General features: G+C 43.6%; 1 protein-coding gene and 1 long non-coding RNA gene across 2 annotated transcripts in view; both read left to right on the top strand.

The window, feature by feature from the left end:
- LOC143283447 (potassium voltage-gated channel subfamily KQT member 1-like) overlaps window positions 1–19,284 on the top strand; it is a 272,354-nt gene that overhangs the window by 165,094 nt on the left and 87,976 nt on the right. The gene's annotated exons all lie outside the window — the stretch shown is intronic.
- Window positions 1–19,284, top strand: part of LOC143283446 (uncharacterized) — a 191,378-nt gene that overhangs the window by 161,936 nt on the left and 10,158 nt on the right. The window lies entirely within an intron of this gene.

Below are 19,284 nucleotides of genomic sequence, written 5' to 3' on the forward strand. Positions count from 1 at the left end.
TCTCTTTTCTCTGTCTTTTTTCTTATAGGTCACTCTCTCCTGCGCTCTCCCGCTCTCAGCCCGCATCTCCCCCACCGCCCCCTCACCACCCAACCACTTTTCTCGCTCTTTCTCTCTTCTTTTTCTATATGTCCACGTCTTTCTCCCTCTTTCTTTCTTCCCTTTCGTTCCTTTCTTCTTGTCTTCTTCCCCCCCCACCTCCCCCACTTTCACTTTTGCTCTGTCCTTTTTCTTAATGTTCCTCTTTCCCTCCCCCCCCCTCCCACTTTCTCTCTCTTTCTCTGTCTTTCTGTTCTCTATTGTCAACTCGTTCTTTCCACCCCCCCCTTCGCCACTTTCTCTCTCATTCTCTGACATTTTTCTATATGTCACGATCTTTATTCCACCCCCCCCGCCACTTGCTCTCTCTTTTTCCCCTGTCTTTTTCGATATGTCACTCTTTCTCCCTTTTCCTCCCCCCACCGGGGGTCCCCCACTCCACTTTTTTCTCTCTTCTCTCGGTCCTTCCCGCTTTCTTTCTCTGTCATTTTCTATATGCACTCTTTCTTTCTCCCTTCCCATCTCCCCCCCCCCCCCCCCCCCCCCACCCTCCCACTTCTCTCTCTTCTCTCTTTCTTGGTCCTTTTCCTAGATTCCACTCTTTTCTCTCTCCCCACCCCTTCTCCTTCTCTTCCTCCCCCCCCCCCCCCACTTTCTCTCTCTGCTTTTTCTCTGGTCTTTTTTTCTATATAGCGACATCTTTCTTTCTTTTCTTTTTACTCCTCTTTCTTTCTTTTTCTTACCTCTTTCTTTTTCCTGTTTCTTTTCTTCTCTTCCCCCCCCACCCCCCACTTTCTCTCTCTTTTCTCTGTCTATTTTTCTATATGTCACTCTTTCTTTCCCTCCCCCCCGGCCACATTCTTTCTCTTTCCGCTCTGTCTTTTTCTATATTTCACGTCTTTCTTTTCTTTTCTTCCCCCCCCCCTTCTTCTTGTTTTTTTCTTCCCCCCCCCCCCCCACTTTCTCTCTCTTGTCTCTGCCTTTTTCCTATATGTCAATCTTTCTTCTCTTTTCCCCCCCCGCCCCTCCCTCCCACTTTCTTCTCTCTTTCACTGTCATTTTGTATATTCCACTCTTTCGTCCCCCCCCCCCTCCACTTTTCTCCTCTCTTTTCTCTGTTCTCTGTCTTTTTTTCGATAAGGTCACTCTTTCTTTTTTCTTTGTTCCTTATTCTTTTCTTTCTTTCTTTCTTTTCCCCCCCCCCTCAGTTTTCTTCCACCCCCCCCTCCCACTTTCTTTCTCTTTTCTCTGTCTTTTTTTTCTATATGTCACGTCTTTCTTTCTCCCCTCCTCTCTCCCGGCCCACGCCCAGCCCACGGCCCACCCCCTCCCACATTCTTTCGCTTCTCTGTCTTTTTCTATATGCACTCTTTCTTTCTCTTTCTTCCCCCCCCACTGACTCCACTCTTCCCACTTTCTCTCTCTTTCCTCTTCTTTTTCTATAATGCCACTTCTTTCTTTGCTTTTCTTCTTCTTTCTTTCTTTCTTCCTCTTCCCCCCCCCCCACCCCCTCCCACGTTTTTCATGGGATTCTTTCTCCTTTCTTCTGTCCTTTTTCTATATGTCATCTTTTCTCCCCCTTCTTTCTTCGGCCCCCCCCCTTCTTCTTCTTCTTCCCCCCCCCCCCCCCACCTGTATCTCACTCTTTCCTCTGTCTTTTCTCATGTCTCTGCTCTTTCTTTCCACCCCCACCGCCCCACCCCTCTCCCACTTTTCTTTCTCCTTTTCTCTCGTCTTTTTCTATATGTCCACTCTTTCTTCACCACCCCTCCCACTTTCTCCGTCTTCTCTTCTTTGTCTAATGATCACTCTTTCTTCTTTCTTTTTTCTTCTTTCTCCCCCCCCCCCCCTTCTCTCCCCCCCAGCCCCTCTCTTCTTTCTCCCCCCCCCCCATCGACTCTTTTCTTTCTCCCCCCCCCCCTTTCTTTCTTCTCTGTCCCACCCCCTCTTTCTTTCGTCTCTCCCTCTTCTCCCCCTTCTTTCTTCTCCCCCCCCCCCCCCCCCCCCGTTCTTTCTCCCCCCTTCTCTTTTCTCTCCCCCCCCCCCCCACCCTTCTCTCTTTGCTTCTTCTTCCTCCTTCTCCCCCCCCCCCCTCTGCTCCTCTTTCCTCTTCTTTCTTCGGGACATCTTCTTTCCCTCCCCCCCCCCCCCGCCACTTTCTTTTCTCTTCTCTGTCTTTTTCTATATGTCCCCAGACTCTTTTCTTGTCTCCCCTGTTACTTTCTTCTCTCCCGTTCTGCTTTCTTTCTCTCTTCCTTCTCCTCCCTCTTACGTTTCTTCTTTCTTTCTACCTTTCTCCGCCCTCTCCTTCCCCCCCCTCTTCTTTCTCCCCCCCCCCGCCCGCCACCGACTTCTTTCTCTTTCCCTCCTGCTGTCCTTTTTCCATATGTCACACCTCTTTTTCTTTCCCGCCCGCCCCCTCCCACTTCCTCTTTCTCCTGTATTTTTGCTATATGTCACTCTTTCTTTCGCTTTTTCCTTTTTCGCCCCCCCTTCTTTTCCTCTTTCCTTCCTTTCCTCCCTGTCTTTCTTCCTCTCTTCTATCTTCTTTCTCTCTCTCTATCTTTCTTTCGTCTCTTCTCCCCCTCTTTCTCCCCCCCCCCCCCCTGCCCACTTTGGTGGCTTTCTCTCTCTTTCCCTCTCTCTCTCATGCTTATTTTCTATATGTCACTCTTTTCTCCTCCCCACCCACCCTCCCACTTTCCTCCTCTCTTTCACCTACTATCTCGTGTCTTTTTCGTTACATGTCACGTCTTTCTTTTCCACCCGCCCTTTCCCACCCCCCCCCCACTTTCACTCTCTTCTTCTTCTTTGTCTATAGTCACTCTTTCTTCCTTTTCTTTCTACTTCCTCGTTTCTTTCCCCTGTCTCTTTGTCCTTCCCCCCCTCGCCCCCCCCCCAACTTTCTTTGCTTCTGTCTCTTCTCATCCCTCTGTCTTTTTCTATATGTCAACTCTTTCCTCTTTCTACGCTTCTTTCTCTCTATCCTCCCCCCCCGCCCCACTTTCTTTCTCTTTCGTCTTGGGTCTTTTTTTTCCATATGCACCTCTTTCATCCCCTTCTTTCATGTCTCGGCTTTCCCGTTTCCCCCCCCCCTTTTCTTTCTTTCTTCTTTCCTTCCTTCTTCCCCCCCCCCCCAGGGCCCGCCCCCCCCCCTCCCCCACTTTCTCTTTCTTCCTGTCTTTTTCTATAAGTCACTCTTCTCTCCCCCCCCACACTCCCACTTTCGCTCGTCTTTCTCTGTCTTTTTTCCGTATATGTCACGTCATTTCTTTCTCTTTCTCCTTCTTCCTCTCTTTCTTCTCTCCCTTTCTTTCTATTTCTCTTTCCTCCCCTCGTCTATATGCTCATCAACAATCTTTCTTTCTTTCTCTCCTCTCCTCCCCTCCCCCTACTTTTTCTTCTTTTCCTCTTTCTGCTCTTCTCCCCCCCCCCCATCCCACTTTCTCTCTCTTTCTCGTCTCTTTTTTGTTCTATATGTCACTCTTTCTCCCCCCCACCCTACCCACCCACTTTCTCTCTCTATCTCTGTCTTTTTCTATATGTCACTCCTTTCTTTTCTTTTTCTTTTTTCTTCTTATTCTTTGTCTTTTCCTTTTCTTTTTCTTTTTTCTTGTCTTTTCCCTTTGGTCTTCCCCCCCCCCCCTCCCCACTTTGCTCTCTTCCTCTTGTCTCTCTGGTTCTTATTTCTATAAGTCACGTCTTTCCTTTTCTCTTTATCTTCCCCCCCCCCCCACCCCCTCCCATTTCCTTTCTCTTTCTTTCTCTGTCCTTTTTTCTATATGCACTCTTTCTTTTTCTTTTCTTTCTTGTCTCTTATCCTCCCCCCCCCCCGCCCTCTCCCCTTTCTCTCTCCTTTCTCTGTCTTTTTCAATATGTCACTCTTTCTTTCTTCCTTCCCACCCCCACAGCCCCACCGCCCTCCCAAACTTTCTTTCTCTTTCTCTGCTTTTCTATATGTCGACGTCTTTTCTTTTCCTTTCTTTCCTCTTCCCCCCCCCTCCCACGTTCTCTCTCTTTTTTTCCTCGTCCTTTGTCTATATGTCACTCTTTCTTTCCCCCTCCCACCCACTTTCGTTTCTTCTTTCTCTTTCACCTGTCCTTTTTCTATATGTCACTCTTTCTTTCTGTCTTCTCTACTCCCTCTTCTTACTTCTTTCTTCTTTCTTTTCTCCCACCCCCCCCCCCCACTTTCTTTCTCTTTTCACTCCTGTCTTTTCTTTTTCCATATGTCACTCTTTCTTTTCTTTTCGTTTTCCTTTTCTTTTCTTCGTCATTTCCTTCCCCCCCCCCCCTCCCACTTTCTCTTTCCTTTTTTCCCCCCCCCCTTTTTTTTTTTCCCCTTTTTTTTTTTTTTTTTCCCCCCCCTTTCCCTTTTCCTCTTTTTCCCCCCCTTTTTTCCCTTTCCCCCCCCCCCCCTTTTTTTTTCTTTTTTTTCCCCCCCCCCCTTTTTCCCTTTCCCTTTTTTTCTTTTTATTTTTTTTTTTCCCCCCCCCCCACCCCCCTTTTCCCTTTTTTTTTTTTTTCCTCTTTTTTCCCCCCCCCCCTTTCCCCTTTTTCCCTTTCTTTTCTTTTCCCTTTTTTCCCCCCCCCCCTTTCCCTTTTTCTTTTTTCTTTTTTTTTCCCTCTTTCTTTTTTCCCCCCCCCCCCCCCCCCCTTTCCCCCCCTTTTTTTTTTTCACTCTTTCTTCCCCCCCCCCCCTTTTTTTTTTTTCTTCTTTTTTTTTTCCTCTTTTTTCCCCCCCCCCCCTTTCTTTTTTTTTTTTCTTTTTTTTTTCCCTTTTTTCCCCCCCCCCCTTTCTTTTCCCTTTTTTTTTTCCCCCCCCCCCCCCCCCCCCCCCCCCCTTTTTTTTTGTTTATCTTTTCCCCCCTCCCTTTTTTCCCCCCCCCTTTCTTTCCCTTTTCCCCCCTTCCCTTTTTTTCCCTTTTTTTTTTTTCTTTTTCCCCCCCCCATTTTTTTTTTTTTTCCCCCCCCCCCCCCTTTTTTTTTTCCTTTCTTTTTTAAAAATGTACCTTTTTTCCCCCCCCCCCTTTTTCCCCCCCCTTTCTTTTTTTCTTTTCCCCCCCCCCCCCCCCCTCTTTTTTTTTTTTTCCCCCCCTTTTTTTTTCCCCCCCTTTTTTCCCCCCCCCCCCCCCTCCCCTTTTTCTTTTTCTTTTTTTTCTTTCCCCCCCCCCCCCCCCCCCCTTTTTTTTTTTCTCTTTTTTTCTATAACCCTTTTTCCCCCCCCCCCCCCCCCTTTTTTTTTTTTTTTTTTTTTTATTCCTTTTCCCCCCTCCCCTTTCCCTTTTTTTTTTTTTTCTTTTTCTTTTCCCCTTTCTTTTTCCCCCCCCCCCTTTTTTTCTTTTTCCCCCCCCCAAAATTTTCCCCCCCCCCCCTCCCTTTCTTTCTCTTTTCTTTTTTTTATATGTCCTCTTTCTTTTTCCCCCCCCCCCCCCTTCCCCTTCTTCTTTTTTTTCCTTTTTTTCCCCCCCCCCTTTTTTTTTCTTTTCTTTTCTTTTCCCCCCCCCCTTCCCCCCCCCCCCCCCCCCTTTTCCCTTCCCCCTTCTTTTTTTTTTCCCCCCCCCCCCCCCCCCCCCCTTTTCTTCTTTTTCCCCCCCCTTTTCCCCCCCCCCCCCCCCCCCCCTTTTTTTTTTTCTTTCTTTTTCTTCCCTTTTTCCCCCCCCCCTCCCCTTTTTCCCCTTTTTTTTCCCCCCCCTTTTCCCCCCCCCCCCCCCCCCCCCCCCTCCCCCCCCCCCCCCCTTTTTTTTCCCCTTTTTTTTTTTTGGCCCCCCCCTTCCCCCCCCCTCCCTTTCTTTTTTTGTTTTTCTTTTCCCCCCCCTCCCCCCCCTTTTTTTCCCCCCCCTTCTTTTTTTCCCCCCCCTTTTTCCCCCCCCCCCCTTCCCCTTTCTCTTTTCTTTTTTTTTTTTTTTTCCCCCCCCTCCCCTTCCTCTTTTCTCCTTTTTTTTTCCCCTTTTTTCCCCCCCCCCCCTTTTTCCCCTTTTTCCCCTTTTTTTTATTGTCCCCTTTTTTTTTCCCCCCCCCCCCCCACTTTCTTTTTTTCTTTTTTTTTTTATGTCATTTTCCCCCCCCCCCCCCCCAACCCCTTTTTCCCTTTTTCCCTTTTCCTTTTTTTCCCCCCCCTTTATTTTTCCTTTTTCCCCTTTTTTTTAATTTCCCCCCCCCCCCCCCCCCCCTTTCTTTTTTTTTTTTTTTTCTATTTCTTTTCTTCCCCCCCCCCCTCCCCTTTTTCCCCCCCTTTTTTTTTTTCTTTCCCCCCTTTTCCCCCCCCCCTTTTTTTTTCTTTTCCCCCTTTATTTTTTTCCCCCCCCCCCCCCCCCCCCCTTTCTTTTTTCTTTTTTTCCCCTTTTTCCCCCTTTTTCCCCCCCCCCCTTTTCTTTTCTTTTTTTTCATTCCCCCTTTTTCCCCCCCCCCCTTTCTTTCTTTTTTTCCTTTTTACTTTTTTCCCCCCTTTCCCCCTTTTCCCCTTTTCCCCCCCCTCCCTTTTTTTTCCCCCTTTTTTTTTTTCCTCCTTTTTTCCCCCCTTTTTTTTTTCTCTTTTTTTCCCCCCCCCCCCCCCCTTTCTTTCTTTTCTTCTTTTTCTATATTATCCCTTTTCCCCCCCCCCCCCCCACTTTCTCTTTTCCTTTTTTTTTCCTTTTGTCACTCTTCTCCCCCCCCCCCCCTTTTTTCTTCCTTCTTTTTTTCCCCCCCTTCCCCCCCCCCCCCCTTTCTCTTTTCTTTCTTTTTTTTTCACTTTTTCCCCCCCCCCCCCCTCCCCCTTTTTTTTTTTCCTTTTTTTCCCCCCCCCTTTCTTCCCCCCCCCCTCCCCCCCCTTTCTCCCCCTCCCCCTTTTTCTTGTCCCTTTTTTTTCCTTTCCTTTCCCCTTTTCCCCCCCCCCCCCCCTTTTTTTTTTTTCCCCTTTTTTTTTTCCCCCCCCCCCTTTCTTTTCCCCCCTTTTTCTTTGTCCTTTTCCCCCCCCCCCCCCCCCCTCCCCCTTTTTTTCCTTTTTTTTTTTCCCCCCCCCCCCTTTTTTCCCTTTTTTTTTTTTTTCTTTTCCCCCCCCCCCCCCCCTTTCCCCTTCTTTCTCTTCTTTTTTTTTCTTTTCCCTTTCCCCCCCCCCCCTCCCCTTTTTCTTTTCCTCTTTTTCTTTTTACTTTTCCCCCTTTTTTTTTTTCCTTTTTTTTATCCCTTTTTCCCCCCCCCCCACCCCCCTTTTTTCTTTTCCCTTTTTTTTTTTTTTCCCTTTCTTCCCCCCCCCTCCCTTTTTTTTTTCTCTTCTTTTTTATTCCTTCTCCCCCCCCCCTCCCCTTTCTTTCTTCCCCCCCCCCCTCCCACTTTCTCTTTCTTTCCCTCTTTTCTTCTTTTTCTCCTTTCCCTTTCCCCCCCCCCCCCCCACTTTCTCTCTCTTTTCTGTCTTTTTCTATATGTCACTCTTTCTCCCCCCCCCCCCTCTTCCTTTTCTTTTCCCCTCTTTCTCCCCCCCTTTCCCCCTTTCTCTTTCCTTTTTTCCCCCCCTTCCCCCCTCTGTTTTTTCATTGTCACTTTCTTCCCCCCTCCCACTTTCCTCTTTTCTGTCTTTTTTATTTCACTCTTTCTCCCCCCCCCATTCTCTTTCTCTGCTTTTTCTAATGTCATCTTTCTCCCCCCCCCCCCATTTCTCTCTTCTCGTCTTTTCTATAGTCACTCTTTCCCCCCCCCCCCATTTCTCTCTCTTTCTCGTCTTTTCTATTGTCACTCTTTCTCCCCCCCCTCCACTTTCTCCTCCTTCTTTTTTTTTATTCATTTTCTTCCCCCTCCACTTTCTCTCTTTCTCTGTTTTTCTATGTCCTCTTTTTCCCCCCCTCCCACTTTCTCTCTCTTCTCTGTTTTTCTAATGTCACTCTTCCCCCCCCCCCTTCTCTCTCTTTCCTTCTTTTCTATATGTCACTTTTCTCCCCCCCCCACTTCTCTCTCTTTCTCTGCTTTTTCATATGTCACTTTTCTTCCCCCCCCCCCCCCACTTTCTTCTCTTCTCTGTCTTCTATATGTCCTCTTCTCCCCCCCCCCCCATTTCTCTCTCTTTCCTGTCTTTTTCTATATTCACTCTTTTTCCCCCCCTCCACTTTCTTCTCTTTCTCTGTCTTTTCTATATTCACTCTTTTTCCCCCCCCCCCACTTTTCTCTTTCTGTCTTTTCTATAGCATCTTTCTTCCCCCCCCCCCCTTTCTTCTCTTTCGTCTTTTTTATGTCACTCTTCTTCCCCACCCCCCCACTTTCTCTCTTCTTTCTTTTTCTATATGTCCTTTTCCCCCCCCTCCCCTTTCTTCTCTTTCTCTGTCTTTTTTATATTCACTCTTCTTCCCCCCCCCCCCCACTTTTTCTCTTTCTCTGTCTTTTTAAGTCACTCTTCTTCCCCCCCCCTCCACTTTCTCTTTCTGTCTTTTCTTATGTCACTCTTCTTCCCCCCCTCCACTTTTTCTCTTTCCTGTCTTTTTCTATATGTCACTCTTCTCCCCCCCCCCCCACTTTCTCTCTTTCCTGTTTCATATTCACTCTTTCTCCCCCCCCCCCCACTTTCTTCTCTTTCTTTCTTTTTTTATGTCACTTTTCCCCCCCCATTTCTTTCCTTCTCTGTCTTTTCATGTCACTTTTCCCCCCCCCCTCCACTTTCTCTTTCTTTTTTCTATATGTCACTCTTTCTCCCCCCCCCCCCTTTTCTCTTCCTTCTCTTTTTTCTAGTCACTCTTTCTCCCCCCCCCCTTCTCTCTCTTTCTCTGTCTTTTCTATATGTCCTCTTCTCCCCCCCCTCCCACTTTTCTCTTTCTCTTTTTTTCTATATGTCACTCTTTTTCCCCCCCCTCCACTTTCTCTCTTCTCTGTCTTTATATCACCTTCTTCCCCCCCCCACTTTCTTCCTTCTCTGTTTTTTCTATATCACCTTTCTTCCCCCCCCCCACTCTCTCTTCTGTCTTTTCATATGTCATCTTCTCCCCCCCCCCTTTCTCTTTCTCTTCTTTTTCTTTGCACTCTTTCTCCCCCCCCCCCACTTTCTTCTCTTCTCTGTCTTTTATATTCACTTTCTCCCCCCCCTCCCCTTTCTCTCTCTTCCTGTCTTTTTCTATATGTCACTCTTTCTCCCCCCCTCCACTTCTCTCTTCTCGTCTTTTCTATTGTCACTCTTCCCCCCTCCCACTTCTCTCTCTGTTTCTAATCACCTTTTCCCCCCCCACTTCTCTCTTTCTCGTCTTTTCTAAGTCACTCTTTCCCCCCCCCATTCTCTCTTTCTCGTTTTCATATGTCACTCTTTCCCCCTCCCTTTCTCTTCTTGTCTTTTTTATATACTCTTCTCCCCCCCCCTCCCACTTTCTCCCTTTCCTGTCTTTTCTAAGTCACTCTTCTCCCCCCCTCCCACTTCTTCCTTCTCTGTCTTTTTCATATTCCTCTTTCTCCCCCCCTCCCTTTCTCTCCTTTCTCTGTTTTTCTAATGTCACTCTTTCTCCCCCCCCTCCACTTCTTCTCTTTCTTTCTTTTCTATGTCCCTCTTTCCCCCCCCCCCCACTTTCTTTTTCTCTGTTTTTCATATGTCACTCTTCTCCCCCCCCCCACTTTCTTCTCTTTCTCGTTTTTTAAGTCATCTTTCCTCCCCCTGTTTCTTTCTCCTCCCCCCCCCCCCACTTTCTTTCTCTTCTTTTTCATATTCACTCTTCTTCCCCCCCCCCACTTTCTCTTTTTCTGTCTTTTAATGTCACTCTCCCCCCCCCCCTCCCTTTCTCCTTTTGTCTTTTTCTATCACTCTTCTCCCCCCCCACTTCTCTCTTCTCTTCTTTTCTAATGTCACTCTTCTCCCCCCCTCCACTTTCCTTTCCTGTCTTTTCTATATTCACTCTTTCCCCCCCTCTCCCCCCCCCCCTCCTTCTTCTTTTCTCTTCTTTTTCTTGTCACCTTTCTTTCCCCCTCCATTTCTTTCTTTCTCTGTTTTTCTATATCACTCTTCTTCCCCCCCTCCCACTTTCTTCTCTTTCCTGTCTTTTTTAATGTCACTCTTCTTTCCCCCCCCCTCCACTTCTCTCTCTTTCCTGCTTTTTCATAGTCATCTTTCCCCCCTCCCACTTTTCTCTTTCTCTGTCTTTTATAGTCACCTTTCTCCCCCCCCCCCCACTTCTCTCTCTTCTTGTTTCATAGTCCTCTTTCCCCCCCCCCCACTTCTCTCTTCTCTTCTTTTTCTAATGCACTCTTCTCCCCCCCCCACTTTCTTCTCTTTCTCTTCTTTTCATATGTCACTCTTTCTTCCCCCCTCCACTTCTCTTTCTCTGCTTTTCATAGTCACTCTTCTCCCCCCCCCCCTCCACTTTCTTCTTTTTTTTTTTTTTTTTTTTTTTTTTTTTTTTTTTTTTTTTTTTTTTTTTTTTTTTTTTTTTTTTTTTTTTTTTTTTTTTTTTTTTTTTTTTTTTTTTTTTTTTTTTTTTTTTTTTTTTTTTTTTTTTTTTTTTTTTTTTTTTTTTTTTTTTTTTTTTTTTTTTTTTTTTTTTTTTTTTTTTTTTTTTTTTTTTTTTTTTTTTTTTTTTTTTTTTTTTTTTTTTTTTTTTTTTTTTTTTTTTTTTTTTTTTTTTTTTTTTTTTTTTTTTTTTTTTTTTTTTTTTTTTTTTTTTTTTTTTTTTTTTTTTTTTTTTTTTTTTTTTTTTTTTTTTTTTTTTTTTTTTTTTTTTTTTTTTTTTTTTTTTTTTTTTTTTTTTTTTTTTTTTTTTTTTTTTTTTTTTTTTTTTTTTTTTTTTTTTTTTTTTTTTTTTTTTTTTTTTTTTTTTTTTTTTTTTTTTTTTTTTTTTTTTTTTTTTTTTTTTTTTTTTTTTTTTTTTTTTTTTTTTTTTTTTTTTTTTTTTTTTTTTTTTTTTTTTTTTTTTTTTTTTTTTTTTTTTTTTTTTTTTTTTTTTTTTTTTTTTTTTTTTTTTTTTTTTTTTTTTTTTTTTTTTTTTTTTTTTTTTTTTTTTTTTTTTTTTTTTTTTTTTTTTTTTTTTTTTTTTTTTTTTTTTTTTTTTTTTTTTTTTTTTTTTTTTTTTTTTTTTTTTTTTTTTTTTTTTTTTTTTTTTTTTTTTTTTTTTTTTTTTTTTTTTTTTTTTTTTTTTTTTTTTTTTTTTTTTTTTTTTTTTTTTTTTTTTTTTTTTTTTTTTTTTTTTTTTTTTTTTTTTTTTTTTTTTTTTTTTTTTTTTTTTTTTTTTTTTTTTTTTTTTTTTTTTTTTTTTTTTTTTTTTTTTTTTTTTTTTTTTTTTTTTTTTTTTTTTTTTTTTTTTTTTTTTTTTTTTTTTTTTTTTTTTTTTTTTTTTTTTTTTTTTTTTTTTTTTTTTTTTTTTTTTTTTTTTTTTTTTTTTTTTTTTTTTTTTTTTTTTTTTTTTTTTTTTTTTTTTTTTTTTTTTTTTTTTTTTTTTTTTTTTTTTTTTTTTTTTTTTTTTTTTTTTTTTTTTTTTTTTTTTTTTTTTTTTTTTTTTTTTTTTTTTTTTTTTTTTTTTTTTTTTTTTTTTTTTTTTTTTTTTTTTTTTTTTTTTTTTTTTTTTTTTTTTTTTTTTTTTTTTTTTTTTTTTTTTTTTTTTTTTTTTTTTTTTTTTTTTTTTTTTTTTTTTTTTTTTTTTTTTTTTTTTTTTTTTTTTTTTTTTTTTTTTTTTTTTTTTTTTTTTTTTTTTTTTTTTTTTTTTTTTTTTTTTTTTTTTTTTTTTTTTTTTTTTTTTTTTTTTTTTTTTTTTTTTTTTTTTTTTTTTTTTTTTTTTTTTTTTTTTTTTTTTTTTTTTTTTTTTTTTTTTTTTTTTTTTTTTTTTTTTTTTTTTTTTTTTTTTTTTTTTTTTTTTTTTTTTCTCTGTCTTTTTTCTATATGTCACTCTTTCTTCCCCCCCCCCTCCCACTTTCTCTCTCTTTCTCTGTCTTTTTCTATATGTCACTCTTTCTTCCCCCCCCCTCCCACTTTCTCTCTCTTTCTCTGTCTTTTTCTATATGTCACTCTTTCTTCCCCCCCCCCTCCCACTTTCTCTCTCTTTCTCTGTCTTTTTCTATATGTCACTCTTTCTTCCCCCCCCCCTCCCACTTTCTTTCTCTTTCTCTGTCTTTTTCTATATGTCACTCTTTCTTCCCCCCCCCCTCCCACTTTCTCTCTCTTTCTCTGTCTTTTTCTATATGTCACTCTTTCTTCCCCCCCCCCCTCCCACTTTCTCTCTCTTTCTCTGTCTTTTTCTATATGTCACTCTTTCTTCCCCCCCCCCTCCCACTTTCTCTCTCTTTCTCTGTCTTTTTCTATATGTCACTCTTTCTTCCCCCCCCCCTCCCACTTTCTTCTCTTTCTCTGTCTTTTTCTATATGTCACTCTTTCTTCCCCCCCCCCCTCCCACTTTCTTCTCTTTCTCTGTCTTTTTCTATATGTCACTCTTTCTTCCCCCCCCCTCCCACTTTCTCTCTTTCTCTGTCTTTTTCTATATGTCACTCTTTCTTCCCCCCCCCCTCCCACTTTCTCTCTCTTTCTCTGTCTTTTTCTATATGTCACTCTTTCTTCCCCCCCCCCTCCCACTTTCTTCTCTTTCTCTGTCTTTTTCTATATGTCACTCTTTCTTCCCCCCCCCCTCCCACTTTCTCTCTCTTTCTCTGTCTTTTTCTATATGTCACTCTTTCTTCCCCCCCCCCTCCCACTTTCTCTCTCTTTCTCTGTCTTTTTCTATATGTCACTCTTTCTTCCCCCCCCCCTCCCACTTTCTCTCTCTTTCTCTGTCTTTTTCTATATGTCACTCTTTCTTCCCCCCCCCCCTCCCACTTTCTCTCTCTTTCTCTGTCTTTTTCTATATGTCACTCTTTCTTCCCCCCCCCCTCCCACTTTCTCTCTCTTTCTCTGTCTTTTTCTATATGTCACTCTTTCTTCCCCCCCCCCTCCCACTTTCTCTCTTTCTCTGTCTTTTTCTATATGTCACTCTTTCTTCCCCCCCCCCCTCCCACTTTCTCTCTCTTTCTCTGTCTTTTTCTATATGTCACTCTTTCTTCCCCCCCCCCTCCCACTTTCTCTCTCTTTCTCTGTCTTTTTCTATATGTCACTCTTTCTTCCCCCCCCCCTCCACTTTCTCTCTCTTTCTCTGTCTTTTTCTATATGTCACTCTTTCTTCCCCCCCCCCTCCCACTTTCTCTCTCTTTCTCTGTCTTTTTCTATATGTCACTCTTTCTTCCCCCCCCCTCCCACTTTCTCTCTCTTTCTCTGTCTTTTTCTATATGTCACTCTTTCTTCCCCCCCCCCTCCCACTTTCTTTCTCTTTCTCTGTCTTTTTCTATATGTCACTCTTTCTTCCCCCCCCCCCTCCCACTTTCTCTCTCTTTCTCTGTCTTTTTCTATATGTCACTCTTTCTTCCCCCCCCCCTCCCACTTTCTCTCTTTCTCTGTCTTTTTCTATATGTCACTCTTTCTTCCCCCCCCCTCCCACTTTCTCTCTCTTTCTCTGTCTTTTTCTATATGTCACTCTTTCTTCCCCCCCCCCCTCCCACTTTCTCTCTCTTTCTCTGTCTTTTTCTATATGTCACTCTTTCTCTCCCCCCCCCCCCTCCCACTTTCTTTCTCTTTCTCTGTCTTTTTCTATATGTCACTCTTTCTTCCCCCCCCCCCTCCCACTTTCTCTCTCTTTCTCTGTCTTTTTCTATATGTCACTCTTTCTTCCCCCCCCCCCTCCCACTTTCTCTCTCTTTCTCTGTCTTTTTCTATATGTCACTCTTTCTCCCCCCCCCCCCACTTCTTCTCTTTCTCTGTCTTTTTCTATATGTCACTCTTCTCCCCCCCCCCTCCCACTTTCTCTCTCTTTCTCTGTCTTTTTCTATATGTCACTCTTTCTTCCCCCCCCCCTCCCACTTTCTCTCTCTTTCTCTGTCTTTTTCTATATGTCACTCTTTCTTCCCCCCCCCCTCCCACTTTCTCTCTCTTTCTCTGTCTTTTTCTATATGTCACTCTTTCTTCCCCCCCCCCTCCCACCTTTCTTCTCTTTCTCTGTCTTTTTCTATATGTCACTCTTTCTTCCCCCCCCCCTCCCACTTTCTCTCTCTTTCTCTGTCTTTTTCTATATGTCACTCTTTCTCCCCCCCCCCCTCCCACTTTCTCTCTCTTTCTCTGTCTTTTTCTATATGTCACTCTTTCTTCCCCCCCCCCCTCCCACTTTCTTCTCTTTCTCTGTCTTTTTCTATATGTCACTCTTTCTTCCCCCCCCCCCCCTCCACTTTCTCTCTCTTTCTCTGTCTTTTTCTATATGTCACTCTTTCTTCCCCCCCCCTCCCACTTTCTCTCTCTTTCTCTTTCTTTTTCTATATGTCACTCTTTCTTCCCCCCCCCCTCCCACTTTCTTCTCTTTCTCTGTCTTTTTCTATATGTCACTCTTTCTTCCCCCCCCCCTCCCACTTTCTCTCTCTTTCTCTGTCTTTTTCTATATGTCACTCTTTCTTCCCCCCCCCCTCCCACTTTCTCTCTCTTTCTCTGTCTTTTTCTATTTGTCCCTCTTTCTTCCCCCCCCCCTCCCACTTTCTCTCTCTTTCTCTGTCTTTTTCTATATGTCACTCTTTCTTCCCCCCCCCCCCTCCCACTTTCTCTCTCTTTCTCTGTCTTTTTCTATATGTCACTCTTTCTTCCCCCCCCCCTCCCACTTTCTCTCTCTTTCTCTGTCTTTTTCTATATGTCACTCTTTCTTCCCCCCCCCCTCCCACTTTCTCTCTCTTTCTCTGTCTTTTTCTATATGTCACTCTTTCTCCCCCCCCCCCCCCACTTTCTCTCTCTTTCTCTGTCTTTTTCTATATGTCACTCTTTCTTCCCCCCCCCCCTCCCACTTTCTCTCTCTTTCTCTGTCTTTTTCTATATGTCACTCTTTCTTCCCCCCCCCCCTCCCACTTTCTCTCTCTTTCTCTGTCTTTTCTATATGTCACTCTTTCTTCCCCCCCCCCCCTCCCACTTTCTCTCTCTTTCTCTGTCTTTTTCTATATGTCACTCTTTCTCCCCCCCCCCTCCCACTTTCTCTCTCTTTCTCTGTCTTTTTCTATATGTCACTCTTTCTTCCCCCCCCCCTCCCACTTTCTCTCTCTTTCTCTGTCTTTTTCTATATGTCACTCTTTCTTCCCCCCCCCCTCCCACTTTCTCTCTCTTTCTCTGTCTTTTTCTATATGTCACTCTTTCTTCCCCCCCCCCCTCCCACTTTCTCTCTCTTTCTCTGTCTTTTTCTATATGTCACTCTTTCTTTCCCCCCCCCCCCTCCCACTTTCTCTCTCTTTCTCTGTCTTTTTCTATATGTCACTCTTTCTTCCCCCCCCCTCCCACTTTCTCTCTCTTTCTCTGTCTTTTTCTATATGTCACTCTTTCTTCCCCCCCCCCTCCCACTTTCTCTCTCTTTCTCTGTCTTTTTCTATATGTCACTCTTTCTTCCCCCCCCCCTCCCACTTTCTCTCTCTTTCTCTGTCTTTTTCTATATGTCACTCTTTCTCCCCCCCCCCCTCCCACTTTCTCTCTCTTTCTCTGTCTTTTTCTATATGTCACTCTTTCTCCCCCCCACCCTCCCACTTTCTCTCTCTTTCTCTGTCTTTTTCTATATGTCACTCTTTCTTCCCCCCCCCTCCCACTTTCTCTCTCTTTCTCTGTCTTTTTCTATATGTCACTCTTTCTTCCCCCCCCCCCCCACTTTCTTCTCTTTCTCTGTCTTTTTCTATATGTCACTCTTTCTCCCCCCCCCTCCCACTTTCTCTCTTTCTCTGTCTTTTTCTATATGTCACTCTTTCTTCCCCCCCCCCTCCCACTTTCTCTCTCCTTCTCTGTCTTTTTCTATATGTCACTCTTTCTTCCCCCCCCCCTCCCACTTTCTCTCTCTTTCTCTGTCTTTTTCTATATGTCACTCTTTCTTCCCCCCCCCCTCCCACTTTCTTTCTCTTTCTCTGTCTTTTTCTATATGTCACTCTTTCTTCCCCCCCCCTCCAACTTTCTCTCTCTTTCTCTGTCTTTTTCTATATGTCACTCTTTCTCCCCCCCCCCCTCCCACTTTCTCTCTCTTTCTCTGTCTTTTTCTATATGTCACTCTTTCTTCCCCCCCCCCCTCCCACTTTCTTCTCTTTCTCTGTCTTTTTCTATATGTCACTCTTTCTTCCCCCCCCCCCCTCCCACTTTCTCTCTCTTTCTCTGTCTTTTTCTATATGTCACTCTTTCTTCCCCCCCCCCTCCCACTTTCTCTCTCTTTCTCTGTCTTTTTCTATATGTCACTCTTTCTCCCCCCCCCTCCCACTTTCTCTCTCTTTCTCTGTCTTTTTCTATATGTCACTCTTTCTCCCCCCCCCCCCCCCACTTTCTCTCTCTTTCTCTGTCTTTTTCTATATGTCACTCTTTCTTCCCCCCCCCTCCCACTTTCTCTCTCTTTCTCTGTCTTTTTCTATATGTCACTCTTTCTCCCCCCCCCTCCCACTTTCTCTCTCTTTCTCTGTCTTTTTCTATATGTCACTCTTTCTTCCCCCCCCCCTCCCACTTTCTCTCTCTTTCTCTTTTTCTATATGTCACTCTTTCTTCCCCCCCCCCCCCCACTTTCTTTCTCTTTCTCTGTCTTTTTCTATATGTCACTCTTTCTCCCCCCCCCCCTCCCACTTTCTCTTTCTCTGTCTTTTTCTATATGTCACTCTTTCTCCCCCCCCCCTCCCACTTTCTCTTTCTCTGTCTTTTTCTATATGTCACTCTTTCTTCCCCCCCCCCCTCCCACTTTCTCTCTCTTTCTCTGTCTTTTTCTATATGTCACTCTTTCTTCCCCCCCCCCCTCCCACTTTCTCTCTCTTTCTCTGTCTTTTTCTATATGTCACTCTTTCTTCCCCCCCCCCTCCCACTTTCTTTCTCTTTCTCTGTCTTTTTCTATATGTCACTCTTTCTTCCCCCCCCCCTCCAACTTTCTCTCTCTTTCTCTGTCTTTTTCTATATGTCACTCTTTCTTCCCCCCCCCCCTCCCACTTTCTCTCTCTTTCTCTGTCTTTTTCTATATGTCACTCTTTCTTTCCCCCCCCCCCCTTCCCACTTTCTTCTCTTTCTCTGTCTTTTTCTATATGTCACTCTTTCTTCCCCCCCCCTCCCACTTTCTCTCTCTTTCTCTGTCTTTTTCTATATGTCACTCTTTCTTCCCCCCCCCCTCCCCACTTTCTCTCTCTTTCTCTGTCTTTTTCTATATGTCACTCTTTCTCCCCCCCCTCCCACTTTCTCTCTCTTTCTCTGTCTTTTTCTATATGTCACTCTTTCTTCCCCCCCCCTCCCACTTTCTTTCTCTTTCTCTGTCTTTTTCTATATGTCACTCTTTCTTCCCCCCCCTCCCACTTTGTCTCTCTTTCTCTGTCTTTTTCTATATGTCACTCTTTCTTTCCCCCCCCTCCCACTTTCTCTCTCTTTCTCTGTCTTTTTCTATATGTCACTCTTTCTCCCCCCCCTCCCTCCCACTTTCTCTCTCTTTCTCTGTCTTTTTCTATGTGTCACTCTTTCTTTCCCCCCCCTTCCCACTTTCTTCTCTTTCTCTGTCTTTTTCTATATGTCACTCTTTCTTCCCCCCCCCCCCCTCCCACTTTCTCTCTCTTTCTCTGTCTTTTTCTATATGTCACTCTTTCTTCCTCCCCACCTCCCACTTTCTTTCTCTTTCTCTGTCTTTTTCTATATGTCACTCTTTCTCCCCCCCCCTCCCACTTTCTCTCTCTTTCTCTGTCTTTTTCTATATGTCACTCTTTCTTCCCCCCCCCCTCCCACTTTCTTTCTCTTTCTCTGTCTTTTTCTATATGTCACTCTTCTTCCCCCCCCCTCCCACTTTCTCTCTCTTTCTCTGTCTTTTTCTATATGTCACTCTTCTTCCCCCCCCCCTCCCACTTTCTCTCTCTTTCTCTGTCTTTTTCTATATGTCACTCTTTCTTCCCCTCCCCCCTCCCACTTTCTCTCTCTTTCTCTTTTTCTATATGTCACTCTTTCTTCCCCCCCCCCTCCCACTTTCTTCTCTTTTGTCTTTTTCTATATGTCACTCTTTCTCCCCCCCCCCCTCCCACTTTCTCTTTCTCTGTCTTTTTCTATATGTCACTCTTTCTTCTCCCCCCCCCCTCCCACTTTCTCTTTCTCTGTCTTTTTCTATGTGTCACTCTTTCTTCCCCCCCCCCTCCACTTTCTCTCTCTTTCTCTGTCTTTTTCTATATGTCACTCTTTCTTCCCCCCCCCCTCCCACTTTCTTCTATCTTTCTCTGTCTTTTTCTATATGTCACTCTTTCTTCCCCCCCCCTCCCACTTCTCTTCTCTTTCTCTGTCTTTTTCTATATGTCACTCTTTCTTCCCCCCCCCCTCCCACTTTCTCTCTTTCTCTGTCTTTTTCTATATGTCACTCTTTCTTCCCCCCCCCTCCCACTTTCTCTCTCTTTCTCTGTCTTTTTCTATATGTCACTCTTTCTTCCCCCCCCCCCTCCCACTTTCTTTCTCTTTCTCTGTCTTTTTCTATATGTCACTCTTTCTCCCCCCCCCTCCCACTTTCTCTCTCTTTCTCTGTCTTTTTCTATATGTCACTCTTTCTTCCCCCCCCCTCCCACTTTCTTTCTCTTTCTCTGTCTTTTTCTATATGTCACTCTTTCTCCCCCCCCCTCCCACTTTCTTTCTCTTTCTCTGTCTTTTTCTATATGTCACTCTTTCTTCCCCCCCCCTCCCACTTTCTCTCTCTTTCTCTGTCTTTTTCTATATGTCACTCTTTCTCCCCCCCCCCTCCCACTTTCTCTCTCTTTCTCTGTCTTTTTCTATATGTCACTCTTTCTTTCCCCCCCCCTCCCACTTTCTCTCTCTTTCTCTGTCTTTTTCTATATGTCACTCTTTCTTCCCCCCCCCCTCCCACTTTCTCTCTCTTTCTCTGTCTTTTTCTATATGTCACTCTTTCTTCCCCCCCCCTCCCACTTTCTTTCTCTTTCTCTGTCTTTTTCTATATGTCACTCTTTCTTCCCCCCCCCCCCTCCCACTTTCTCTCTTTCTCTGTCTTTTTCTATATGTCACTCTTTCTTCCCCCCCCCCTCCCACTTTCTTCTCTTTCTCTGTCTTTTTCTATATGTCACTCTTTCTTCCCCCCCCCCTCCCACTTTCTCTCTCTTTCTCTGTCTTTTTCTATATGTCACTCTTTCTTCCCCCCCCCCTCCCACTTTCTTCTCTTTCTCTGTCTTTTTCTATATGTCACTCTTTCTTCCCCCCCCCCTCCCACTTTGTCTCTCTTTCTCTGTCTTTTTCTATATGTCACTCTTTCTTCCCCCCCCCCCTCCCACTTTCTCTCTCTTTCT

This window comes from Babylonia areolata, chromosome 6, assembly GCF_041734735.1.
Source record: "Babylonia areolata isolate BAREFJ2019XMU chromosome 6, ASM4173473v1, whole genome shotgun sequence".
Lineage (NCBI taxonomy): Eukaryota > Metazoa > Mollusca > Gastropoda > Neogastropoda > Buccinidae > Babylonia > Babylonia areolata.